This window comes from Falco cherrug, chromosome 2, assembly GCF_023634085.1.
Source record: "Falco cherrug isolate bFalChe1 chromosome 2, bFalChe1.pri, whole genome shotgun sequence".
Classification (NCBI taxonomy): Eukaryota; Metazoa; Chordata; class Aves; order Falconiformes; family Falconidae; genus Falco; species Falco cherrug.
The window spans coordinates 85,435,745-85,462,446 of NC_073698.1; the positions used below are offsets into that span (position 1 = coordinate 85,435,745).

General features: G+C 36.5%; 1 protein-coding gene across 10 annotated transcripts in view; it reads left to right on the forward strand.

Annotated features, from left to right (window-relative positions):
* DMD (dystrophin) overlaps positions 1-26,702 on the forward strand; it is a 1,162,157-nt gene that overhangs the window by 135,166 nt on the left and 1,000,289 nt on the right. The window lies entirely within an intron of this gene.

A 26,702-nucleotide genomic window follows, 5' to 3' on the forward strand; every position in this document is an offset into this window, starting at 1 on the left:
TATTTCTTCCAGTTTAATGGGTATCCATCATCACTGTGTAAAATATTACTCAGATAACCCAAAAGAGAAGTTGTCTGGTAGGTTTTGGCTGAGCATTATTAAGCTGTAAGAAACACCAAGAAATTGGATCCTTCTCAGACCTGAGAGTGCTTGTTCCTATGTGATTTTTCCAAGAGTCACTTTCCACTCAGATTGCAAGATGGGTGACATCCCTACCATGTCACCTGAGAAGACTGCTCTCTGGATGGTTTTAGGTTAGTGGTATACCATGTGTTGTTTCCCTGATTATAGCCCTCAAATAATTGTTTTAACCAAGTTTTTCCTGTATCTGAGATGGAGGAACACTTGAGTGTCAACCTGACACCTGATTTAACCTTTTTTCCAATATTGACCTATGGTGCCTGGTCCTATGAGGTCCACTTTTGTCATGCAGATAAGTCAGGAGTAAAATTCTCAGTGCTTTGTCTACCCACAAGGTGATTGGTCAGCATAAGTTACTTCTCCACCACTCTGTCCTCGCATAGTAGATGTTTGCAGCATGATACATGTGGCTTACAGTGACCTGCCTATGCACAGTGTGCTAATTGTTTATCTCCATTGTAATAATGCTTGTATTAGGCAGGGATCACGTAGGAACTTAGATGTTACTACAATGTTAGAATAACAAAGTAGCCCAGAACACCCCCTAAGCAGACTGAGGCAGATGAACTATGTATGAGAATCTCCAGATTGCTCCAAATTCCCAGAGTCAGGCATATTTAACACCCTTTGATCCTGCTCAGTGGGGGGAGTGGTGGTGGTAATTCACACCAAAGCAAAAGACTGTAATAAAACTTACTATTAAAAATAAAAAGTCGTGTTAGGGTGTGGGAGAGGTTCTTGTTTCAAATGTGCATGGGTTTTTTGGTAGGTTTTGTTTTGTGGGGTGCTTTTGTGCAGCTGGAAGGAAGAAGGGAGCTGTAGGGTGCATCAGCTTGCAGTAGTAGTAGGGGTCTGCTCACTCATCTTGTGTGAGGGACGGAGGCAAATTGCAGCAGTGGAATAGCATTGCTGAGCTGACATCCCTGGTTCCTTGAGGCTGCGATTCAGGCACCCCTGGACCGCTTTAACTTCTCCTGCAAATAAGGAGGCTGCTGGTAGTTCTAGAGAAGTAACTGCAAAGTAGTGGTTGCAGAGTGAGTCATATTGTCCTTCTGCCTTAGAATTACAGCAATGCTGTGCATGCTCCAGGATGAGACCCATCATTGTTGTGATCCATCTGGTGATGCTATACCTGTAGGGATGCCATGCTGTGTACCATGCCGAACTTGACAGTGCTAATGAAAGTGTCAGGAGATGCAAAGATTGGACCCCCACAGGACCTTATCATGATATTTGTGCTGTTGGGCAGGATGAGCCCAGAGATTCTGGGTCACAATCACTTTCTTTAATTCTAATACAAGAGTTTGAAATCTACTAAACGTTCCTAAAAAAGGCTAAACGGCAATATATAATGGAAGACTTTTCAGTTAAATTGTATAGCTGTACATATTTCTTTTTGTGGTTCCCCTCCAAGAGTTTTTCTTCATTCCAGCATTAGCCAAGCTGGTCCAAGATGGCAGGAGTGGTACTTAGTCATGTCTCCTTGTTAAAACGTTGTATTTTGGAGTATGTACTCTTGTTCAAAAGTGCCATGAGAAATTCAATAAAAACATCCTGCTCTTTTCAGTGGAATTTTTGTATCAGACTCTCAGCATGCTTTGAGCATCAGTTCCATATAAGTAACAAGAAAGAATACATACTTGAATTTTATCCTCTTGTTAGCTTCTATTTTATTTGATTATGTGAGCACTGTAAAGAGCTGTGAAAAGTTATGGTCTTTTGCTGGACTGGTTATTTCTTTTACTGGAGATTTAGTTGCAACGTTTAAAAATTTATAATTCCATTAATAACAAGCCATTTTATTTTAATATCTAAAATTGTCATGGCTTAGCTATTGAATTTGATAGATTTACATGCAAATGCGTTTTCATTCTAGAGTTGTATTCATCTGCATTATATTAGAAGCTCTAATATGTCGAGTAACCCTTTTAGTGTTTGAAGAGATATCCTATTAAAATAGGTTAGCAACTTTTCAGCTACATTTTTGGGGAAATGTGAACTCATTGATTCTTTTGGTTGAATTGTTTTTTCATTATGGAAAATTTTCCATCTCAGAAAAATCTTTTAAGGTGTCAATTTTGTTACTTTCAGAACGCCATGGTTGCCAGGTATTTCTCCCTTTGGGTTTCAGAATCATCTTAATAATCTTAGTAAATAGTTCCCTAAACTCAGAAATCTGAAAAAAACCCAAACCAAACACCATTTTCAATCTGAAAAAAAATTAAAAATCACAGCCCACATTTTGCCTTAATTTGGGAAGAAAAAAAAAATGCTCTTCCAAATTACATAGTATGGGAAACTAGATTCTCCTTCCTACTTAATGTATTAATTTGTATGTGTTCCTCCTCTTTTTTTAGTTGTGTATACAAATTTTCTTCTTTTCTATCGCATCTTACTTTTCTGTCAACAGTTATCTGTGGTGCTTTTGTTTAGAAACACTCCTACTCTACTATGATTTCTCAAAAGATTTTGTGAAAGAATATTCAAAGATACACCTTCTTACGAGGTTGCCATATTGTATTTACCGTTTGTCACCTAGATTCCACAAGTGGTATCTGGATATTAGGAAGAGCTTGAGGCATGAGCAGTCAAGCTTCTCAGCTTGACCATAATGAGTTAAGAATGTGCAGCACTTTTACAGAGAATGTAAATTGGCTGTTGCTAATTCTCCTGTCTTCACCAGTTGATGCGATATCAATTAGCAAATATAGGTTTTAATGCTGCCTTTAATATTCATGATTCTTAATTGCCTTTGTTAATTGAGAAGAAACACTCTGGTGCGCAGTGCTTGACAGGTAAGAATTATTATCTACTGCTTGTGTTGGCAGTTGTCCAGAAAAAAGTAGGTTATTGATACACAATTATGTGCAAAGGCCTTACCCACAGATCTGCTGCTCTTTTGGCGATGAGTTTCCCTGCTCTTCATAGACCATCTGAATAATAGAACAGCTAATGGGTCAGGTAGACCATCTGAATAACCTGTTTCAAGGAATCAGGTGTGCAGGTTCATTTACAACAGCAAGCCAGACACAAAAGACAGATATTTTTAGAAATTGCAAACTACAGTTATTTTGAATAATTAGAAGACTGCAAAAAATGACTGAGACTGAAAACAAAGGAGGTAGTGTTATTCATGGTGAAACTTATCCAGTCAAATTATTTTTTTTTCCCAAATATATAAAGATTGATTTGTATATATGTTTGTCTTTGGACTGCATGTTCCAGTCTTGAACTATATCTTACGCTCAGGTCTTTCAGTTTTTTATGCTGTCTGTACAGCTTGGCTATATTATACTTTCTTTATGATGTTATAAAATCAGCCGCCTTTGAAATATCCTTACAACTACTAAACTATATTAATCAAAACATTTTTAAAGGCAATTTTTTACTTTCAACCAGCTTGAACTATTGCATTCATATAGCTTTAAATAAGTAAATAGGAATGACTTTAGAGACTATGAAAGAAAATCTGCCTTACAAAAAAAAATTAAAAAAATCTGAAACACTAGAGTTCCAACTGCAAAAGAGACTTAGGAGGTGCTCAGTAAAGCTAATTGGATTTAAGATTGTGTTTACTTTTCAAAGAGACTTAAGATCTTGGTTTATTTAAATGCTTTCAAAACTTTTGGGTCAGCTGCATAATGCTAAAAATTAAGGAAAGTTCTGTTAGGAACAGAAATGGCTTGATTATTTTTCTTTAATGTTAATTAAAATTAAAACGTAAAAGTAAAAAAAAATATTTCATGAGAGCTGTAAAATAAATTGAACTGGAAGTGGCTTATACAGGAAATGAGACTTATTAGTTAATTTTATTGTCTAAAGTTTGGCATCTTGGCTGATTAAGTGAGTCTCACTTATAATTTATTTTTGCTTTTCTCAGGGTTAGCCTGTAGAAATTACACCAGCATCGTGTGGCATGAGGTGCTCTGCACCAGATGGACTTCAGAGAGATAATGGAAGCAATATTGTCCAGCTTGGCGGCTGTTGTATGAGCTAAGCAGACCAGCTGTAAACCATGGGCTTCTGTGGAGGATATTACAGAGCAGTAATCTCATGCTTTGTAGGGTTCATGGACTGTTGTGAGAGAGGGAGAAAAGCTTCCCTCCCCACCCCTGCACAGCAGCTTTCCGTAAGGTGTGGGTACCACAGTGCCGGCTGGGACCACCCCTTTAGCTGATGTTTGGTTGTTATAGCACTTCATACTCTCTCATGGTCATGCAGCAGTTCTACTATATTCTCAAATCAGAACAGTTTAAAGCCTCCAGAACAGGGGATTATTTAAAAAAAAAAAAAAAAACAAAAAACAACCCAGAGAGGAGAGTCTGATTAATAGAAGTTGACTAGCAGCAGGAATGGATGCTTTCCCACAGGCTCTCCAAATGTAACTGCGATCGGATTGCTGGTAGCAATAGCCCGATCGTGAAAAGCCTGCTTGTCCATCAATGCTGAAAGCACATTTGGAAAGAGCAGGAGTCATGGCAGCTCCTTCTGACATATCTGTGACTGCATTTGCATAATAACTTGCCAATCTGGAGATGCTGTATTAGGAAAACATGTGAGGGGGAAAAAATGGTTTTAGGCATGACATTATGTTTCCAGTAGTGACAAAAACACAGGAAAGTTGAAAGGTAGAACAATACTTATGAGTCTGAAGCTGTACATCCAGCTTAGAGTTTCTTACGGTTAGAATGTTTTTATTGGAATTGTTTTGTTGATGCACTACTAGATACTATTTCTTGTCAAACATCACCTGTTGTGTTAGTGATCATCTAGTGTGAACTGATAGATCTGCTTAGGGAGATTATGGTTGTACTTCTAGTGGGAGATTGCCCTGTGTATGTAGAAATATCAGTTTGCCAGCTCCATGCTGTATGCATTCACAGCTGGTTAGGGTGTTTTGGATCATCAGTAAATGAAAATGATACACTGATACAGAAATAGGATATCAAGGGCATCATAGTATCAGACTTAGCTGAAAACACTTCAACCTTTGAAAATATACCTGCCTTCACCACCTAGAGAATTTCTGTATGTCATGAGTTCTTCCAAAAATCAGTGTTTCATCTTTTATCCAGGATCAGAACTTAATGAATACATAAAAAAATAACCCCAGAACCCCTCACAGAATTATTGTCTGAAATTTGCCAAATTTTTGCTCTATTTATGGAGGAGAGAAATTACTGTTGGGTTAATGTACTGAGAATTCAGATGTTCTGGTTGATGGATATAATTTGATTGTGTTTGATGGAGGGGATATTTTGTATTGGTAAAGGTTTTTCTATTTATTAATACTGTTTTCTGCCAGATTACGAATCAGAGACAATTTTTTTTCCTTTGCACAATTCAGTCACACCCAGAACACTGAGTTGAAAACTGTTAAAAACAGGTACGTGTGCCCTTCAAAATTTCTAGCAGTGATTCTGGTAGACCATGACTGCTTCATCTAAACTTTTCTTTTAGGGTACAGATTTTTTAATGATACTTGGTGATTGGTTGCATAATGACACACTGGCTGGGTAATGATACTTGGTACACTTGGAAGTATCTTATTAGAGGTACTTCTTCACTTGATACTTACTGTAATTGAAAGTCAGTGATAACTGAAGGGACATATTTTTAAATGATAGTGAGCATACAGTTAAAAATGTAAGAGATAAGTTTTACAATGTGTTTTACAAATTGTCCTTTAGTTTCTGAAGGGTTCTATGAATCTCCTTAAGACCTTCAATATGTTCAACTTTGTGTATTGCTGATCATATGAATAGGTTGAAATTATTATAAATCTTTTAATGCTTGCTGCTTCTTTGAACCACTGTGATCACTTACAATTATTTTATCTGTAAAATACATGTCTAAACTCTAAAAGTAAAATCTTAGTAGTTTGGTTTTGCTTTCATCCTTGGAACTTCGTGTCTTGGCAAGATGTGATGATTCATGGTTGTTATACTTGTCAGTTCAGTATTAGAGCAGAACAGCCTCACAAATGTCCTATTAACCTGTCTCATAACCCAGTGCCAAAACACTTTCATCATCTAGTCTATTCCAACACATTAATATAGCTAAAAATTTATCGTTTTATTACTGAGTGCACAAAAGTCAAATGACTTCCTTGGTGTCAAAATTAATTTCCCAGAAATAGTTACCCAAATCACTTCTTTCTATTTCTGTTCCTCCTACTAACAAGGCTTTCTACCCAGCTAAATTTTGGAAGAGCCCTGTTCCTTTTTATTGACCTATGTACAATTGCCAGTAACCTTCCTGTGGTCAGTATTTTAAGTTTTAATCTAATGGCATATTAAAAGTTTAATTATTTCGCATCTGTCTCTTGGGGATATATTCTGTGTTTGTGCTATTTCTATAATATGATCATCTTAAAGCAAAGTAGAGCTAGTCTTTTTTCTTCCCATAGGCAAATTCATATAAAAGTTAGAGAAGTGACTCATTGGTTCAGTTTAATGCTCAGTTGTCAACAAAAATTTAAATAAGCCATGTGGTGAGTCATAAAGATATTCCTGTTTGTAACTGCTCGTTGCTATTTCATTAGGAATGAAGACAGACCAGTTTATACTACAGTTGATAATTAAAAAATAGTCATGAATGTATAACAGTGATAAGTAATAAGATGTTCAAGAAGCTGATTAGGTTTGAAGATGACCTTAAATGGTCAGGTAGCATAGGCAGTTTTGTTGGGATACACATTTGCTTTTGTCTTCCCCCCCACCCCCAAACACTGAGTAATTAAGAGTATGCATAGAGAAGAAATTTCAATGATGATTTAAATAATTTACCATTGCTTATAAGCCACTGTGCTTCTAGTTTATAAGATTGAATTGCATTACTAAGATAATTTAACATGCACTGATACCACAAGTAAAACATCTATTATTGCTGTTCACAATGCAGTTACAGTCAGACTAGAAATTACTTTGTATTTTCTAAAAGCATAAATAGTTAACTATGTATACTGTATAATGGTTTGCTGTTTTACAAACATATCAAGTGGAACACTGATATTTTTCTTATTTAGGTAGTAATGTTTCTGAATACTTGTATTTTTTAAGGTAGTTGAGTCACCTTAGAATGCATACATTAATATAAATAAGGGATTCTTTTTATAATACAGAGTATAGGAGAGGTATAATATGAAAGGGCTCAAATTAATACATTTAGATTGGGAAAATCCCTCAAAGGACTTAGATAGGAATTTGGGTACAGGGATGGTCAGAATGTAATTTATTTATCTTACAAAAATGAGTAACATTTATGTTTTGTTAATTGCTCGTTAGAACAGAGCTAAGGATTTCCAGAACTTTGTTTGAAAGCTGAAAGGGGGCTGTACTTTGTTTGGACTTTCTGGTAGCTTACCCAGCTTCACTTCCATGGTCTCGTGCCTTAGCCTTGCCTAGCCAATCTGGACCATTGTTTCTTAGGGAAAAACCCAAATACTTACCCAGGCAGAGTGAGAAAGAGATGGGTTCTGTTGCCCAGAGTTTAAGGATCTCCCATGGGACAGGGACGACTGAGGTTCAGGTGCCTACTCAGAAGCCCTTGGAGTACAGCCTTGGAGATCTGATCATCAAGCACAGAATTATCTTGCCTGAATAGAAACGCTGTCAAAACTAGCTAGCCCTAGAGCATTTCTGTGAGTGAATAAATCATCCTGTTCTGACATGCAAACATCAAAACTGTGGACATAAGTTTATAATTGGCTCTAGATGGGGATCACAGTGAATCAGCAATTAAACACAAGCTGTCAGTGCAGTCCTGTTGGTTGAAAAGTCAATCCCCGCGTGTACGGACGGGGAGACTGTCAGAAGAGGCTGGGCCATGACTACTGCTGCTGTGAGTAACGAGGATGAGGGAAATCACCCATCATCTGGTCTGCCAATATATCTCGCCCAGGTCACTGGTGAGACAGGCATGGAGCACCCGCTGCCTGTCAGGTTTCCAAGTGATGTTAGAACAGGCAAGTGGCAAAAATAAAATAAAATAAATAAATGAAGAAACTACTTCATGATAAGGTCTCTGGTTTCTTTCGTTTCAACGTAGGAGGAGGCCTGGATAGTTCGTACAACACTGAGGGAGAAAATTCTGTCCAACAATTGGGTCTTACCCCTGGAAAAGATGCAAAAAAAGAAGGATGGAAACTATTTTTAAGAATTGGATCTGTAAAAGCTTTTATTTAACAACAAAGATAATTGACCACTTAAAGGCTGAAGAGATGTTTTAAATTTTTCACTTTTCAGTGTTTTCAAATCAATAATGATACCTTTCTGAATGTTATCTTTTAGCCAAACATGAATTATTTGGTTCAGTTTATGGATAACTAGGTGAAACCTAATGATCTGTGCATAGGTTGTATTAAATGATTGAATGGTCCCATCTGGCTTTAAGCTCTAAATCCGCTTAATGAGTGAATTACATTAATATCCACAGGCCTTTATCAAGCTAAATGCTGGTTCTCTTCAAAAGAGCTATTAAAGTTCCTGATGGGGCAGGGGGAAAATCTCACCTTCTCATCCCTGTTTCACCCCTCCTGGAGGTGACTACAATTTATAATATTAACCTTAATACAGCTGCTTGTGCTGTTGGTTGAAAAATATTAGCAGATTAGTGTCAGATTCTAATTCCTTATGTTTATAATTATATTTTCACCTAGGTTAGTTATATGGTACTTCCCATTTTTAAGGTGGTGTTTACAAAATGGTGCCACTTGGGTTATCATTCTCTAGGTTGTTTGACTACTTCAGGCTGATTGCTTTTGCTTGCTTATTTTGAAGTTTCATCTGTCTGAGCCATTTCCCAGAACAAGGTGCTGAAGAAAGATTTATTTGTTTATTTACTTCTCCCCTCCCTTTCCCTCTGGTGACAAAAAGTCTTCTCAATGACTGTTCCAAGAGTGCTTCAGTCTGGGGCTACAGAGATCAGGCAAAGAAAAAACCCAGAAACATGAAAGAACATGATGCGTGACATGAGAAGTATAGGAAGTGGAGGAGGCTTAAGCTTGTTTTCATATTATCTTGTTATTAATTTCTTTAGAAGAAAAGCCAGTGGGAGTGAGGTTTGTGCAGTACTGTAACTGTACGTTACCTCCTTTGGTTGGGAAAATTACTTATGCTCCAGGGAAAGGACTTTACATTAAACACAAATTTATCAGCTGTGTTTATTGGCTCTTTTAGAAGAAATAATGCCATTACTTCAGCAACATGTATTGAAAGAATAAGTTACTTATGAATAAATGTTTCCTTTTATTTTGGGAAGTTTAGGTCTTGTACTTGCCTGTAAAGGAGTCAGACAGTGTGATGGGATCTAAGTCTGTTGTTTTTTTCTGGTTTACCAGCTGTCTCGTGGAACTAAAATTTGGCTCCTAGATTTTCAGTGCCATACAGCTACCTTGGCTGTCCTAAGTTGGCTTAAGTAGTAGGTTTTATGCTTTTAAGTATATACTTTATATACTAAGTTTGTGTGTTTGTATGGCTCCTGGAATTCTGTGTACAATGTCATATCTGTGCCATTTATAATCAAGTATATCGTGTGGAAGTGCCACCTTTTCGGAGGTCAGATCAGCTGGGGTTTGTTGTGGGTTTATGTGTAGGATTTGTTTGGTTTCGGTTTTTTTGTTGGTGGTCTTGTTTGGGTTTTTTTGTTTGTTTTGTTTGGTCAAATTTATGAAGACACTGCTAACTAGGTATATATGGACTATGCAGTTTCTGATCCCTTTACTGTTGGCATATTTTTCTCTGAAAGTAACAGTATATATTAAGTGGAGCTTTTGCATGACCTATGAGACTGAGGGTCAAAAAGATGGACGAGAAATTCATAGTACAAGTATGGTAGCATAGAATAATAAAATCCACCTAGCTTGCAAAAAGCATAAGGCTGTGTGTAATATTTCAGTAGTCTCTTCCCCTTTTCAACTTTATTTTCTGTCTGAAATTATAAAGGAAAAACGGTGTGGCACTACTTTCCTCAGTACTTTTTACCTACATTTCATATGACTCTAGATGTAGGTTAATGATTTGACTGTAAATATAATCCATCTACAAAGTTCCTCAGCTTTATCTCTTTGCATTTCTGATAAAGCTGTAGTTGGGAATAAAAGACATTGTTTTAATGGCTGATGAGTCATTTACATGAGGTGCTACAACCAAATTCTAGCATTTATATTATTTAAATTATCTGTGCTCTTTTATCCTTGATAACTCTGAACATTAAATGAACTTTATGGATTTATTTTTTTAAATGGAATAAGATGTAAAGTCAATGAACATGCATGCACATGTAAATATTAATAGAGTATAAAGTCAGCAGTTCATACTTTTAAATGTTAGCTGCATGCTGAATATCCTATGTTAAATTTTATTACATCATTTATAGCATGAAATTGCTACAATATAACTGAGATGACTTCCTGCCATTAAATGTTCTGTGGCTTTTTGGCAAGAGGTAAGGGTGTTAACCTCAATCGCCTGGCAAAAAAATCCTGCTGTGATAACTGTACTGTCTATTTAAATTGTCCCCAGAAGATTTTACCCAGGTTTCTCATCTCTGTAATATTATAACATTGTTGGCCCAGAATGAAGTTCAGTCCCAATGGGATTTACATTGTAGCGGTGGGCGAGAGATCTCTTTATCAGATTGCTTTGAAGAATTTGTGATTGAGAGTGCTGTATAAATATAAGCTGTTGGTACCAAAAATAAATCAGTAATTAGAACTGATGGGAGTGAGGCAAAGCCATGTGAATTGCAAAATTTAATTTGATACATGAATATTTTAAAGCAAATATGAACATGTGCTTACTTTGGACTGCATTCGCTCTGGGCAGCGATCTGTTGTTGTGGTAGAGGAAACGAAGGGCTTATAAGGGACTGCCAAGACCATTTCTGCTTAAAATATCCCTGCACTTTCCACTCTACATCAGCGAAGAGTGTGATATGGCTTGTTTTATGCAATGCTACATATTGAAGTCGACCAAATAATTTTCCCTACAACAAGATTAATACAAGTTTTATTTAACCTATGCTTAAAAGTGTGTATAACAGTTTTATAGGAAAATTCAGTCCTTTCTGCTGGAGATTTCAGGCTGACAGGGGTGCAGGGGAAGAGCTGAGAGAGCCCCGCAGTAGCTCCAAAGGAGGCTTTGTGGGCTGCTGTTGGTGCAAAGGCTTCTCAGCCCTTCCCCTAAATGCATTGACTACTTCTGTGCCAGCTGCACAGAATGGTACTTATTCATCTAATTTACTGTGGTGTATTTCACTTACATTTTCTAAAAAGGTATTTAGCATGTGCCAAAATTCCATTGATTGCATTATAGCACGTGTTGAGGGTGGTGAAATAATTTTAACCACAGACTGAACCGAGTTTTCTTTTCCCTTAAATTCCAATATCTGTTCAAATTGGATATTTTGGTTTTATTTTTAGCAGGCAGTTGTGAATGACAGCAGTTTACTGTGAGAACATCACTGTTTTTCAGGAAAAGCCCAAGCTGTTTAATCATACTTCTTTTTGTTTGCTGCCTGTAATTGTTGCCTTGAGACAGAGTTTTGTGTGAGGACAGGTAGGGAAGCTAAGCTTGGTTTTCAGCCTTTTTTTTTTTTTTAATGGAGGGAGTTTATAGAAACATAAGTAGATGCATTTTGTATGTAACTTGTAAGCTGTTCATTACAAGATTTTAAACTTACATAATTCACCTTATCTGTGATGGATTTTATTAATGACATGGATTTGAGTAGGTAAAATTATGCATGTCTAATAATTGTATTTCTATTTTTTTTGTGGATTACTTGATGAAAACTACTCTTTCCCACAATGACTCCTAGCCAAGTTAAAGACCATCACGGTAGTTATCTATTGCAGATTGGTAAACCTGTGTTCTGCTAGTATCATTTGCAAAGCTTCCATAGTACTTACAGAGATCTGGATTTGTGATCAAGACTTAAGATTTAAGATGAGAACATTCCTTTTCTGCCTTTTACACAGACAATGTTTCTGAATTGGGATGGAACAGTTAATGTTTCTGTGCCTCAGTTCTTCTAGCCAAATGTACATCTTTTCATTCTGCTTCTCATTTCTGCTAAAGCTACAGGAATACAGTCTCAACGTATGCAATATAAACCATATGCAGCTCTGTGTGTGTGGTGTACGTACTTACCAAGGTGTGAATTGCACCTGATCTTTTTTGATGTTCTGTAATACAAAGCTGTACGTACAAATATGTAGCATTGAGTTGAAGGACAGGCTACAGGTATGGTCAACACTGCACGTCTGTTAAGACATGCAGATCTAGCAATGCATTCTGTGAACTGCAAGTAGTAAAAGCTCACTTAGAAGAGTAAGCCAGTCGTGCTTATACTGAGAAGAACAAGAAGTGTTTAGTTTTGACTAGTTTATTATTTAATTTTTTCAGTATTTTAGAAAAGGAGGGGTGGATTGTACCAATTCTGTCTATAGGAATGGTTATACAAGGTGTGTTACAATACAAGGTGCAGTATAGGAACTCCTGAAACTGTGTTTCACATTCAGGAATTATGTACGTTTGTATATCACAAGTATGTAGCAAAGGGAATTATGCTGTATCTGAAGAAAGAATTAGAAATCAAAATGTCCTGAAATCAAGATGCAGTAGACAATAGTTATTTCAGACCTGGAGACACTTAGTCTTCATAAAGCACAGTGGCATTTGAAAAGCTGCGGTACAGAACAGCCTGAAGAAATTCATCGGGAGCATGCAAGTATGTTTACAAAGCAGGTAAACTCCTCTATTTGGGTTTCAGGCAGGGAAGACTCCTGTATTGCCCAAATTTTGAAATGGGTGATTTCCTGGCTGAGGTTGTATCTTCTACAGTGGGTCTTATTTCTGTTGTGTCACTTATGTGGGATTCCTTTTTCTATGCCAGTGAAGGACATCCTCCTCCCGCATGTCCCTGGGAAGTTGCCCAGAAGTCCATAGCACAGCTCTTGTTTTAGCAAATGGTTCTTACTCTCAAGCCGATGCAAACCTGTTGCTCAGCAGAGTGATGTTGGGGCTCGTCTTGAGGTCTGCAGGAGCAACCGCAGGCAGGCTGGGATGGGGAGCAGGTATCTGCCATGCACTGTCTAAAGAGACTTGACACCTGCACCAGATCTGCTTGGAAACTGGCCTGACTTGCAGACCATGTAGTGAGGAAATCAAGATGTCATAAGAATAATCCATCTTGGAAGAAGCTGTTGCTGCCTCCCGTGAAATTGCTGTGTGTGCAGCTGCCCACAATGTATTTTGCTGTGCAAGGGCTACCAGAGTGATCATTCACTTATGTGCTGACATACCCATACTTGGCACTCTGCAACATCTCAGTGGAGCTGGATTTAAAGCATTGTAGGGCTGGCAAGCATGAAAAGATGTGGGGTTATTTCACTCAACTCGCCTGTCTTTGCCCTCCCTATTCTTTTTTTGGTTTTAGTGGAAATTCTTAAAAGGCCAAGGATATTACACTGGAAAATAAGGCAAATGAGCATTTTGAGCATTAGATTGATGCCCTGGCCTACTATTTTAACCAAACTTTTAATTATACCCAGGGTAGTGTGGAGATCCTTAAAATACTTCCATCACTTATTATGAGAAGCTTTCAGGGTAAGACCTCTGTAAAGTCAACCTTTTGGAAAGCTGTAAAGTAAATTAAAACTGAAAGAATATAAACATGCAAACATAGGATAGTTGAAAAAAATCCCAAAGGTTTGAATTCAACAAAAGAAACGGCAAATTGCCACCATCTGCAATGACCTTTTCTTTTGAAAATATTCTTCCTTTGGCAGAAGTAATCTGTACTGTCCAAAAAGACAGTTAAATCCACAGTCTAATTCCAAAGAAAGAAAATACAAGGGTTCAGACACTGCTGCTTACTCTTGAAAATAGGCTTGACTTTGTATGGTTGGCGTTAATGAAACTCACTCAGCAGGCATCCTACCATTGTAGCTTAAAAGCTAGGCAAATGTGTTACCTTTGCTGCTACAATCTTTCATTTGTCATGGAAACCAGCAGTTAGTGTAATTCAAGATAAGTAACTATTTCTTCTATGTTTCATTTTTCATGCCATGTTCATACTGTTTACAAAACTTGGTTTTTCCAAAGGATAACCTTATTATATAGCTGTTGGCACAGCATATACAATTTTTCCTGGTCACGATACAAACAAGCAAACCTTTTGACCTATCTTTCCACATGCAGATTAATAAAGGTGCTTTGTGATCTGGTAAAAATCAACATTTTCATTGCTGAAAAGCTGATAAAATATCGATTTTGTTCAGTATACATTCAAATTTAAAGTATGGGATGGAAGGCAATCGTGGGAACCAAGGCAGAATGATCTTCAGAAGCTGACATCATTTCCAGTTTCTTTTGCAGTGAAAACCAAAATGACAATAGCTGTGTAAATCTTGAGCGATATTTTTTTTTTCATAACAAAATTAATTAAGCAGCTTTTCTGCAGTGCTTCTTGTCAGTATCTTTGCAGTGCTAGTTAGATTAAAAAAAAAAAAAAAATAATCCTGCCACTAGAAGATGATTGGCGTTCTTAAAGGTAAACAGTTAAGGGCCTTTTTAAATCCAAAAGCTTTTGTTGTTGCTAGATGCAGATAGGAGTTTCTCCTACACAGAATAACGGCTGATATGAATGTTGGCTCAAGAAGACTACTACACGATGGAAGCGACTTCTCTCAGCAAAAATGCATTTACACAGAGAAATTAAGAGGTGTGATTTTCCTGACTAGCGTGGCAATAATTTACTGTCAGATAAATGTATTTGTAGGGAAAAGATGTGCAAAATCATAGTCAGTGATTATTTTTTCTTTTTTTTTTTTTTTAAATGAATAAAACTTTCATTACTTACTAAATTAAGGGCCATTGAATCTTTGACATTGCTCTTCCTTGAAAATCCCCAGATAAATTAACACTAAGTAACTGACACACCTTCAGGTAAGGCACCAAGGCTTCTGCTTATAAATCAAAGGCTTTCTGTCTGGAAATTAATATGAGTATTGAAAATCAAAGGAAATTAGATTTCCAAGCTATAATGGATATTGTTGAAAACTGCATGGAGCTGATGTCATCATCTTATTTCCCACATGTATATTTGCAGCCGCATGAGTAAATTTTTGAGTAAGCATGCTGCTAGGTAGTCTAGGAGGCTGTCTTGATCCGTACCTGACCCTATGAAATAAAACTGAGTGTTTAAAAATACTTATTCATCATGTAAAAGCTTTTAAAATTTGACCTTTCCAACTAACAAGTCCATAATTCTATTGAGATTTTCAGTATGCCTAATTGCAAGATAGGACAGTACTGGTACTGGAGGCAATCAATTATTTAGGATGGTTTAGTACTGCTTATGCTTCTAATGAGTTTCCTCGGCTGGACCCCTGTGGTCTTAAAGACTATATTCATTACAAGTAAGGTCTGTGCAATATGTGTCAAATGTATTTTCATGAATGCGTTTTCTTGTTATTTTGGATTGGATTTTAGTGTTCTTTCTTTCCCTTCAGCCTAAAACAAACAAAATTTTGAAAAATAAAGGTTATTTCTCTTTGAAGACACCCAGTTAAAAGGTGCGATTTGAAGTTACTTTGACACCACATCCTTCCTTTATCCATCTTGCTGGTGGCTTTTCACATTTGAGTATTTCAGTGCATGGTGCTTATGTAAATGACATGGTTCAGTAGATGATCCTTGTGTTTTTTAGAGGACTTATTTGAAGTCCCTGATAGAGTAAAAAAAATAGAATTATATGCCATATATTATGGAATAATGTCATATTTCTGGTCACTGTTGAATTTTTTTATGTTTTATTACAACCATAGTAAAAACAGGCAAGCTAGTGGAGTTGATAAAATGATGGAGAAGGTATTCAAATGGCAGCTGTACAGTGACCAAATCAGCCATTCAGCCTGGCAATGCTTATTCTGGTTTCCTTGCTGGTAGCAGCTTCTCCATTTTTCTGAGGGTCTTCTTAGTTTGCAGATTCTTGATGCTTGTTTATAAGGTCTGGGGACTGTGGGTTTTTGTTTGGCTGGGTTTTTTTGTTTGTTTGAGTTTTTTTGTTAAATGTTTGCCAAATGAAAATCTAAACTGTGTATTAGATTACTATATTGTCTGCTTTAAAGTGTTTTCATATTCGAGGGAGCAATTTAAACTGATTTTGAGAAGATGCCAAGCACCAGGATTTATGTGGGAATGTCACAAGTGACAAGCCTTCCCTAATGAACTGCCTCAAAAGAAAAGTACCACCTGTCTGACATTCCAGACTTAGTTAATTACCCTGTATCACTTCTGACAACTGCAGAAAAATCAGAGACTGATGTTTCTGACCTCTAAACTGAAGAGATCTTTCTGTCTTGGCATTGTTCTAATCAAATAGCACAAGCTTTCAGTATTACCAAGTTGCAGCTGCCAGTCAAGACGAGTGCATTCTGCGTGACAGCTCCAGGTTCTCTTCATCAGCATTTTGTTACTTTTACTCCTATTAAAAAGTGTGACAAGTTTTAGTCTTTATTTTTGTGTTATCTCTTTAAAGAGAAAATCCATATAGCCTTTCAGTAAGCATACATATGAACCATCAATGGTTTGAGGGTTTTTTACTTTTAGGCTTGTGAAATAAATGCAAAACAACTCCTTTTCCTCCCAAAACTTCTGCATATACAAGAGTGATAAGAAAATATAGAATTACCTGGAATACAGGCCTAACTGCTTGGTATTTTACATAATTTGTGAACAGAATTCTTTCTGGTCACAATTTGAACCTTTTTTTTTTTTTTTTTTTTTTTTTTTTTCCCTTCCCCTGAGACAGTTTACTACCATTTCAAGTTCTTTTCTTAACATTCTTCAAAAATCTCTCCTGGAATATTTCATATAAAAGTATAAATGGTTCTGTGATGAACTGAATAATTAATTGGGTCTAACTATATTTGAAATTATTGGAAAAGAGTGTATCTGTCTCTATGGCAACTTTCTCTCCTGTAACATCTCTTCTTAATGAGAAAATTTGGGAAAATATATACTTAACTGGTTGAGGTTTAATTAGGAAGATACCCCAAATGTGAATTCTATAATGTATTGTGAAACATCTGGGTTTTCTTCTAAAAATGAAGACAAAATTGTCTTGAACTCATGATGCCAACAACTAGGAAATGCTATGTTCGATGACACACAACTGTTAATTTTTCTCATTTCTGCTCTGCACTTTGATATAGATTTAGTTGCAGGATTGTGCTCATTCCTGTATAATCTCAATGTTTCACAAACATTGGACAGTCTGGTTTTCATTCTGCCTACAAAGTGATGTGGCATTAATATCTCCAGTTGACAAACAAGAAGCCACAATGCAGAGCTATCAAAGTTAGAGTATATGTTAAATTTGGGATTAATCTCTGAGGCAGCTGTGATCAGTTTTCCAGAGCAATTAGTGCTGTGACTTTGAATGCTTTTGGGGTACAATTTTGTGGTAGATGTAGCACAGATATGTGTCTTTGTGTGTTGCTAACAGCTGTGCTTGTAATCTTTGCCACTGGGGTTAAATTCATGGGAATTTGACACTCTCAGGAGACTAACTACTGGAATGAGCCAAAAGTATCCCCAAGGGTGATTGCTGGAAGACATTTGATAATGCAGGAGCAGCACAGTTTGGGGCATCGGAAAATCTGGGATCTCTGTCTGACCTTGCTGTGCTTCCCTGTTCCACCTTTAAGCCCCTCCTTGTGGGTGGTCTACCTCTATCTCAGGGAGCTCACCAGTCTGGGTTCTGCTCTCCCAAGTTCTTGCTCTAGGAGATCTAGTTTCTCCTCTGCCGGTTTTCATCGAACATCAATTCAATTAATTTCCAAGAAAACTTGTGTGGTTTTATGAGTTTTCTACTGGGGGAGGGTGGCCCAGCCTTTGTGGCAAAGCATTTGTTCCTTGGTTCTTCGCTGGTTCTCATGGTATTTCTTTTAATTTTAGTTTGCCTTCCAAGACCATCGTCACCTTTCATTCCACACTATTGTCTGTTTGAAGCAAGTGCTATAAGGGAGAAATAGCAGAAGGGCAGGGGCTTCACTTCCTGTGTTCACTGTGATAGGCATCAGCAAACGTTATGAAAAAGCAAAAAGAGTTTTTCTGACCACTCCCTGGTGCACTGCCACGTGCCTAGTACTGAAATGCAGTTGCCAGGTTCTTCTGATGACTGAAACTTCTCCCGATTTAGGTATTGTCTTTGTCTCTCCTCTCACGGGGACTAGGACAGATGTGTCCCAACCTAGGCATGCTGAATTTCCCTGCAACTCCAAGGACACATTGAGATGACTCTCAAGAAAATAGCTATAAGATTAATATTTTTGACAGGAGAAAATCTTTTTCCCTAGTCTGACTCTGGCCAAACTTAACTATATTTTTAAAAAATAATACTAAAATACAAGTATAGAAACTTCAGCCTGACTAAGCTGTGTTTGTTAAAGGGGTAGAATTGGGAACCTCATGTCAGTGTCAATGACTCCTAAATAGGTCCTTTACAATCAATGCTATTCCTATCAGTCATACCTTTGGGACATTTATAGCTTTACAAAGGAGAATCTTAATCTCCTTTATAATGACTAATAAATCAAGACTAACACCATTGGCTTTGAGTTGGACGCAGCAGCTGAAACACTATTTAAATGGCTTAACTCTGTATTGTGGCAGAAATTTCAGGCGTTATTTTTTATTTCTAACTACAAAAAATTCATCTCATATAATAATGTTATTCTGTTACAATTACTTATAGTTTCACACCAATTGGAAGGTAGATTTTGGTAAGCCACCTGTATGCTGCCTCTGGATGCAAATTATAATTTAATCAATACTTTTGTTCTTTTCCATGAATCTTTATCACCCCTACCATAATTTCAAACATGGGAAGTGCACTGTCACCCAGGATCGTGAAGGGGGCAGGTGCAAAAAAGAAATTTGGATCAGAGAAACCTGTTACATCTCATACAGTGGGATAGGTAGCCAATATTTGCTAATATCTTCCGTAGCCAAGCTTGTTGATAGATATTAAAACATTAGCTGTAAACAGCTGTTGCATCAGAAATATTTGAAGCACTTTCAGTCTTATTTTTATACTTCATGCACTATTTGACAAAAATATTTGTGTATGGTTCAGCTGGGAGGAACCTACCTTCTTATTTATACAGTTAATACAACTAGATGGTGTTATGTTTAGATGCGTCATGTTTGTCAGCATACTGGTAAAGTTATCATAGACTTTCCACTATTATGTGACTTGCTGTGCATCTCTTCATGTTCTTCAGTTTGTGTTTTCAAGAAATCAAGTTTGCTCAGTCTGTTGATATAGTTAGTGTTACTTTATAGCGAGTGAAACTTACTGGAAATATGAGTTCATTAAATCAATAGCCTGGAAAAGTACTCTGTTTAGGTTTGTTTTGTCTTCATTTTTTCTAAATGTGTTTATTAGTGTACACTGAATGACTATTTTGAAAGAAAGTCTTCAGGATGTACATATTCTGGATAACCAGAGGGAAGAGATTTTGGAACTGCTACTTCTGTTTCCTAGTAAAAACTATGCAAAATTGGATTTCAGTCATCTTTCCTTAAATGGCAAAGCAATCATTTATGTTTTCCTGACTTCTGTGGCCAGTCTTGGAGAAGGCTTCCCATGGGTTACTTGGCTTGGTGAATTGGCTGCTCAGTTATTACTTATTTTTCAGAAAACATTAAAGTGGCTGTTCTTCAAATGAGGTGGTAACGAGGTTCTCCTCCCAACAGCAGTTGTTGAGCTATAATTGGCTATTAGGATGTCATGTTTTGCTTGGAGACTTTGAGAGGATAACAAAGCTATTTTCTATCAGTACGATTTGGCTTTATTACAAGTAAGGGAGAACTCCAAACCAGATCAGGGTGGTCACAAAGTAGCGGTTTATTTTCCTGGGTGAAACCAATTAACTTTCTTGACTCCAGAACTTCAGTGTAAAATGCTTGGTTGTGTAAAGGCACTGGAAACTTGTTTAACATATAAATAAGTTAATTCTGCCCTAAAAAAATAAGAAAATCCAGAACTTTTGGGCTTTATTATCTGTTTCAGTGATTTGAAAAACAAACCAACCAACCAACTTATTTTTTCCATTACAATTAACTTGGTCTTGAAGTGCAGTTTTGGGTTACATTAGTGAGTGACCCTGCAATTCTAGTCCTTTAGTAATTTCCAGATACACTTAGGACAAGATTGCTGTAGCCTCAGATATAAGGGCAGTGTCATAAATGTATGGAATGAAAATAGTGAGTAAGCTGCTTTCCAGAAGGTATAGACAGGGTACTGAACTATAAATAAGAATGTTTGTCTATACAATTCAGAGCACCAGTGTAGTAGTGGCTTGCATTAAAACTGTACTTTCCTACATCACAGTGAGGTTTGGATCTCAGAGCATTACTTTTATTGTGTCTAAAGACACACAAGAATCTGAAGTGAATAGCTATTCCAAAGTGAGTTCTATGTGTGGTTTGCTTTTAAAGGTTATGATTTTGATTGCTTGATTGCTACAAGTTCTCATGAGAGGCAGGTGGGAACAGGCCACACTGGCAGATTGTACCAGCGGTCCTGGCTGAACCTGTAGACGGCTGGGTGCAGGTCCATGCATGCCACAGCTCACTTCGAGGGCTGCTCAGGGGAGGGGGGTTCCTTGTGTTCTTCTGAAATTCAGTGGCTGCACTCGCAGTGGGGTGGGAGCTTACCTTCTCCTCATTCCTATCACAGAATCCATAGTAACGATAGCAGACTGAACAGCTAGGATAGATAACAACTAAACCTGGTAATAAGGCTGATGGTGTCTTCCTGGAACCAGGATTCAATTTTGAAAGGGGGAGGAGGAAGCTAACAAAACCAGACAGAGCAACAGTAAGTGCTGAGGATGTGTACTGCAATTTAAGTGCCAGTTGCAGATCCCCATTCTGAGTGGGGAACCTAAGCTTGCCCAGACTCTAGTGAGCGGGATCTTCTGCCTGGGTCTTCCTTGGAGTTTCCCTGTGCAGACTGTTACCCTGAAATAATCTGCAGGGACACAAGTCCTTCATTGGCATGACAGAAAGATGTAGGAGTTACAGTACATAGCCTACACTGAACGGTAGAAGAAGTTGATGGATGTTGTGTCTTGAAGGCAGAGTGAGAGGACAGTAAGTGGCTATCAGTAAAAATAGAAGGGGAAGAGTCTAGGGGATTTCCAGTCACTGCAACATGCTGTGGCATTGAACGTGATAACAAGAGGTGGTTACTGTTCATCCAACTGTTCTTGTAATTCTTTGGTATAACAATAATGCAGAATGAACCCTTAGAAAATGAGGCTATAGAAATATAACACTGTAGATGACACTTCTTTTTTTTGGACCTAAGAGAGTCTGAACAATGTCTTCAGTGCTCCAATAATCCTTTGATGATACCCATCAGAAAGATAATTCAGTAAATAAAATTACTTTCATACATCCTGCTGTGGTATTGTATGAGCACTCATTTGCTTGGAGAATATTCATATCAAATCAAATGTATTCAGTGGATGAAGCAAAAATTGCTATTCTCATTAATATATTTTAAAGCTTCCAAATTTGGTATGCATTTGTGTTTTTCAGTGCTTTATGCCTTCATGAACCTGTATATTTAGATAGCTTTTAGTCAGCCAAGACATTCCTAGAAGAAAATTAATGGACCTTTCTTCACAGCTCAAGTAAGATTTGAATATGATTTTTATGATTTCAGTTCAAATACTCCTTCTTACTGGCAAAAGTATATTTTCAAGTCTAAGATAACTTGTTAAAATTGAAGGTAGTATAAGAGAAGGAAAAATAGAAAGTGGTGCATGAAAATAAAATCTAGATTAAGGAAAATAAAATGGTTGCAGAAAAACTGACATGCAATTAAGAACATTAGTGTGTTTAATATAAAAAAAAAAATCACACATACCTATTTATCTTTTGTATATGATAAAGAGAATTATTGTTGATATATTGAATTTTGTTGGTATATGACTTCTATGGAAGCTTGCCTCTACTAGAGATCTGATTATATGTGGTTAATAGAATATGAATGTACAGCCTTTGAGGATCTTGGAAATTATTGTTTACAATATAGAATAATCATTAATATAAATAATATCATGCCATGGGATAGCCAACATTTTTTCTTTCATGTGTTGCTTTTATGCTATGCTAAAAAATCTTTACAGAATGTTAATAATGTGTCTAAAAGGTTATAAAAAACAATCTGAAAAGAAGATAGGTTCAAAAGGCATTCCAGTCCAGTCGTATTTGTAGAGGAACCTTTAGATGGAAGACTTGTATCTGATCTCTGAAACTTTTTAAAGGAATATTGTTACCCTTGAATTTTGATATGTAGCTTTTTAAATTATTAATGTGAGGATTTTTTGGGGTTTTTTAAGAATTAGGAGTAAGTGACTTAATATTAATGAATGCTTTTATTATGATCTCATATCTAATGTTTTACTAACTCTGCAAAATTGAATTTTATGGGCCTTTAAGGTAGCTTTATTGAGGGTTCCTTCCCTTTCCAACAGAGGTAAAGCAGCTTGAATTTTATTCCAATTGGTTATTTTATTTTATTTTATTTTAATTATGTAGAAATATCTTTGGAAAAGCCGCAAATACATTGTTGATATTTTACCATCAGTGGGTTTTTTTCCCATGATATAAGCTGATGAGAATCTGTAGAACAACTTTTTTCATAGAAAATGTCTAAATTCAACTAATTACATTGAATATCATCTCTAATTAGGCCTGGAAAAGGAAGCACTTTGGGAACAGGGTAAAAAGAAACCATAATTATTTAAGTACTCTGATACAGCCTTGCAAAAAAAGCTAAGAACCAGAGAGATGCTGCTATGGTAATACACATGCTAAACATGCATAATTTTAGCAAGTATGGTCATGAATTGCTGGAAGCAAAAGTTTACAGACAGCAAAGGCAATCTGGTTTTCAGTGTCTTCACTCTTTTAAATATTATATATTACTTCACCTGTAGAGATATGAGCATTCTAAGTTTCAGTGTAATGAGCAACAGAGGACATCTGTGAAATCAACCTGCTTGGTTGCTCTTAATTTTTAGAGATTCACCTTTGTGCTCCTCTATAGGAGGACAACACAAGATGGGCAAGGATAGCCTGTGGGATTGCATATTACAGATTTTTGAAATGGTGTTAAATTGTGCATGAAAGTCTAGTTCTCGCTAATCTTGATTAGTCCCACATGTAACCCTAGGGTTTTGAAGGATCATGTTTCCTCATTGGAAAAGACTTAAAGAAAGAATGTATGAGAACGTAGAAAAACATTTTTGCAGAAATATGGACTTCATGTATGGACTTCTGTTTTCCCCAGGCCAAACACATTTTAGTAGAGGGCAGTTCCTTAAAAAATGGGCTTTTGCATTGAACAGACAGTTGATTCAGAGGGGCTACTTCTGGAGTTGCAGTGAGGTGCATGTGTAGTTTGTTAAGGTAAGCAAATCTATAGGCATTTGGGTCCTACTTAATCTCCAGCTTTTGCTTTAATTTCCTCCAGTTTCCTCCTGTATAGGAATGCTATTGAATTAAAGCGAACAGAAAATGATTGCAGGCTTCTGTAATTATCATCACATCTGAGGATCTTACACTTGTTTGTATAGGAGAAGTAACACCAAGATGAGATCACAATTACTCTTTTTGCCTGCTGAGCCTATTTTTTTTTTTTTTTTTTTTTAATCTGTGTCTGGATTCCTGCAGGCACCCAGAGCCTGAGACCAGATGGGAGTTCTCAGAATTGTGTGATCTCTACATATTTCCTAAGGAGCCCCTAAAATCCATACAAAAAATGTTTCTAGTGTAATTTCAAACACTGGTAATAAACTACATGTCGTTTAGACACTTAAATACATTTTCTCATGTGAATGTCCATTAAGTTATCTGAACTATAATCATGAAGTGGGAAGAAACATTCTAGGAATTCAAATCTTGTGAATCCAATAAGTGTATGTTTCTCAAAGGTATAGCAGTGGCACAAAAAGCTTTTTTATATTCTATATTGATTTATATTTTTGATACTTTAAAGGATTCATTCAATTTTAACTGAAAAAAATCTATTCAAAATGTTATCTAAACCCTTGGATTCTATTAAAGTGGGTCATAACTATCTGTTGCAAACATATGAAGACAATTTAACCCTAATTCTTACCTTTTTATGCTAATAATGTTAGTAAGGAGAGACTGAATAGGGACAGAAATTTAACCAGCTTCAGTCCCCTGAAGCTGAAAGATATAATTCTGAGAGATGTGATAGATACTGATGGAAAAGATAAACAAGGCAAATAAATAAGGAGTTCCCAAAGACACTCAAGCCAAGATTTTATTCTAAGCATTTTCCTGTCAAGGTTTGTATTCTATATAAAATTAGATTACTTCTGAAAAATGGCTGTTTCTTTTTGTATAGTTCATTTGGTATAATAGTTGCTGCCCAGGCAAAAACTTCTTTAATGTAGTAACATCCTCTTGTAAAAAAAAGCAACCACCTCTTAATTGATATATCAGGAATGTGTATTAGCTGGTGTGTTTTAAATAATGCTGAAAGCCTACAGTCCTCACAGCACAGATGGCTGAGTAGCTTCATGAGTCCCAACTTTTTTTTTTTTTTATAAAAATGTAATATGTTTATTGATGATATAGTATCAAAGTGATACTGGTACATCGTATCTACATATGTGTTGTTGTAAATCAATGCAGCAAATGAATCACCATAATAGTACTTAATTTTTGAAGGTGTTGTCTAACAGGTTTTAACATAGGAATCCAAATTCTGTGGTCTTTCCATATTGGCATGAACTGACTTATTCACTTACTTTCACTAAGATGGTTTGAGATGTGTTGCAAAGTTAGGCAAAAAAAAAAAAAAAAATCCACAATAAATTCTGTATCCACTTCAAAAATGCTGTTTATAAAGGCTGAATTAATGGCAATGCTTTATGTTTAGGAAAAAATAGTTATTTAGCAAGCAATTAGTTAAAAGGTTACTATTTTTGGCACTGTTAAATTGTATACATCTGCTTAAAATGCTGTACTTAGCTTTTGAAGATCTTTGTTTATGAACAGACTACAAAATTTTTCAACGCATTCATCATCCACAATTACTCAAGTTTCAGTGAATAATTATTAACACATAGAGGATTTGCAAATATTTGTAGTTCTTAATTCATGTTTTGAAATTATCAGTACTAATTCCTCATCTCAAAGAAGGTTTTGAATTATCCAGCATAATACGTATTTCCAATTATGTTTTCAGTACTACATTTTAAGCTGTAGAATTCAGTTGGAGTTACCCACACACAGAAATTACAAAATTGAGTTTTTTACCATACTCCATCAGGAACACTTGCAATAGTAAAGCTTGAGTGCCTAAATATTAGTAGTATAAATATTTAATCAAACCTAAATTTTGAAACTGAGTGAATATTTACAGTCCTTGTTTCAGTATGACGGACACCATACCAATTAGCTTTCATCTCTTGATTGATATGCTGTCTGGTGGCATCTCAGAGTAATACTAATCCTCTTGCAGATTGTGGGCAATTTTTGCTTTGTTGACTGACTAGACCAATTGGGTGGGAGGCGCTGGCTTTTTCACTGATGGTACAAGTGAAACCAACTTCTGTGAACCAAAGACAGTGTTACTCCCGGTTGCTGAGGGAACAGTGTCTTCCCTTTTAGCTGCTTCAAGGAAAAACCCTTTGAGAGCAAAACAACAGCTGAGTCACAGCTCTCACCCCCTGCTCCCCTTGTTCTCTGCTTGGCTGTGCCACGGGAAAATCCTCCTGTGAACAGTGTGTTGTCTCACTAGCACCCTTAATGCATGTGGTAATGAACTCAGCTAAGTTAACCTAAATCAAAGTCTAGCACACGTAGCTTAGAGGTTTAGTCGGTGATCTGGACATGGAAAATAGGGCCAGATCAAGAGCTCTGCTTTGTCGTGATACATATACATACGCATATATAGGAGAAAAAAGAAGTTTGCTTTCTTTGTCAGTGATACATAATTTGTCATTTAGTAATATGAAATGCACGCACACAAATGGGCACATATACTTAACATATAGAAGGTATTTTTGTTGTTAGGGAGTGATTCTTGTAACTTACCAGTTTACCCTTTTTGCAAAGGAAGCAACAGCAGTCCTGCCTCATTATGAAAGCTTGTGCTGTCTTACACTGTTATTAGTGGAGACTAGTACGGTGATACAGCAAATATAGTTGTATGTTTCAATGTCATCAATAAATAATACTTGTCTTTGGTAAGAATTAGTATATAAAGTATACTGGAATTAAATATGTTGTTTCTCTGCTAGGTAGGAAGTAGAGTATTACAGAAACTGAAGTATGTAAAATAAATGAAAAAATGTTTTATGATTTCAAGAAATGTCACTCCTGTTTAATTTTCTTTTGAAGTTTTGGAAGGAGCTTAGGGTACTTACTTAACTCTTCATTCTAACTGTATTAAGCAAGTAATAGCATAGACTGTGTAATTCCGTTATATTAATT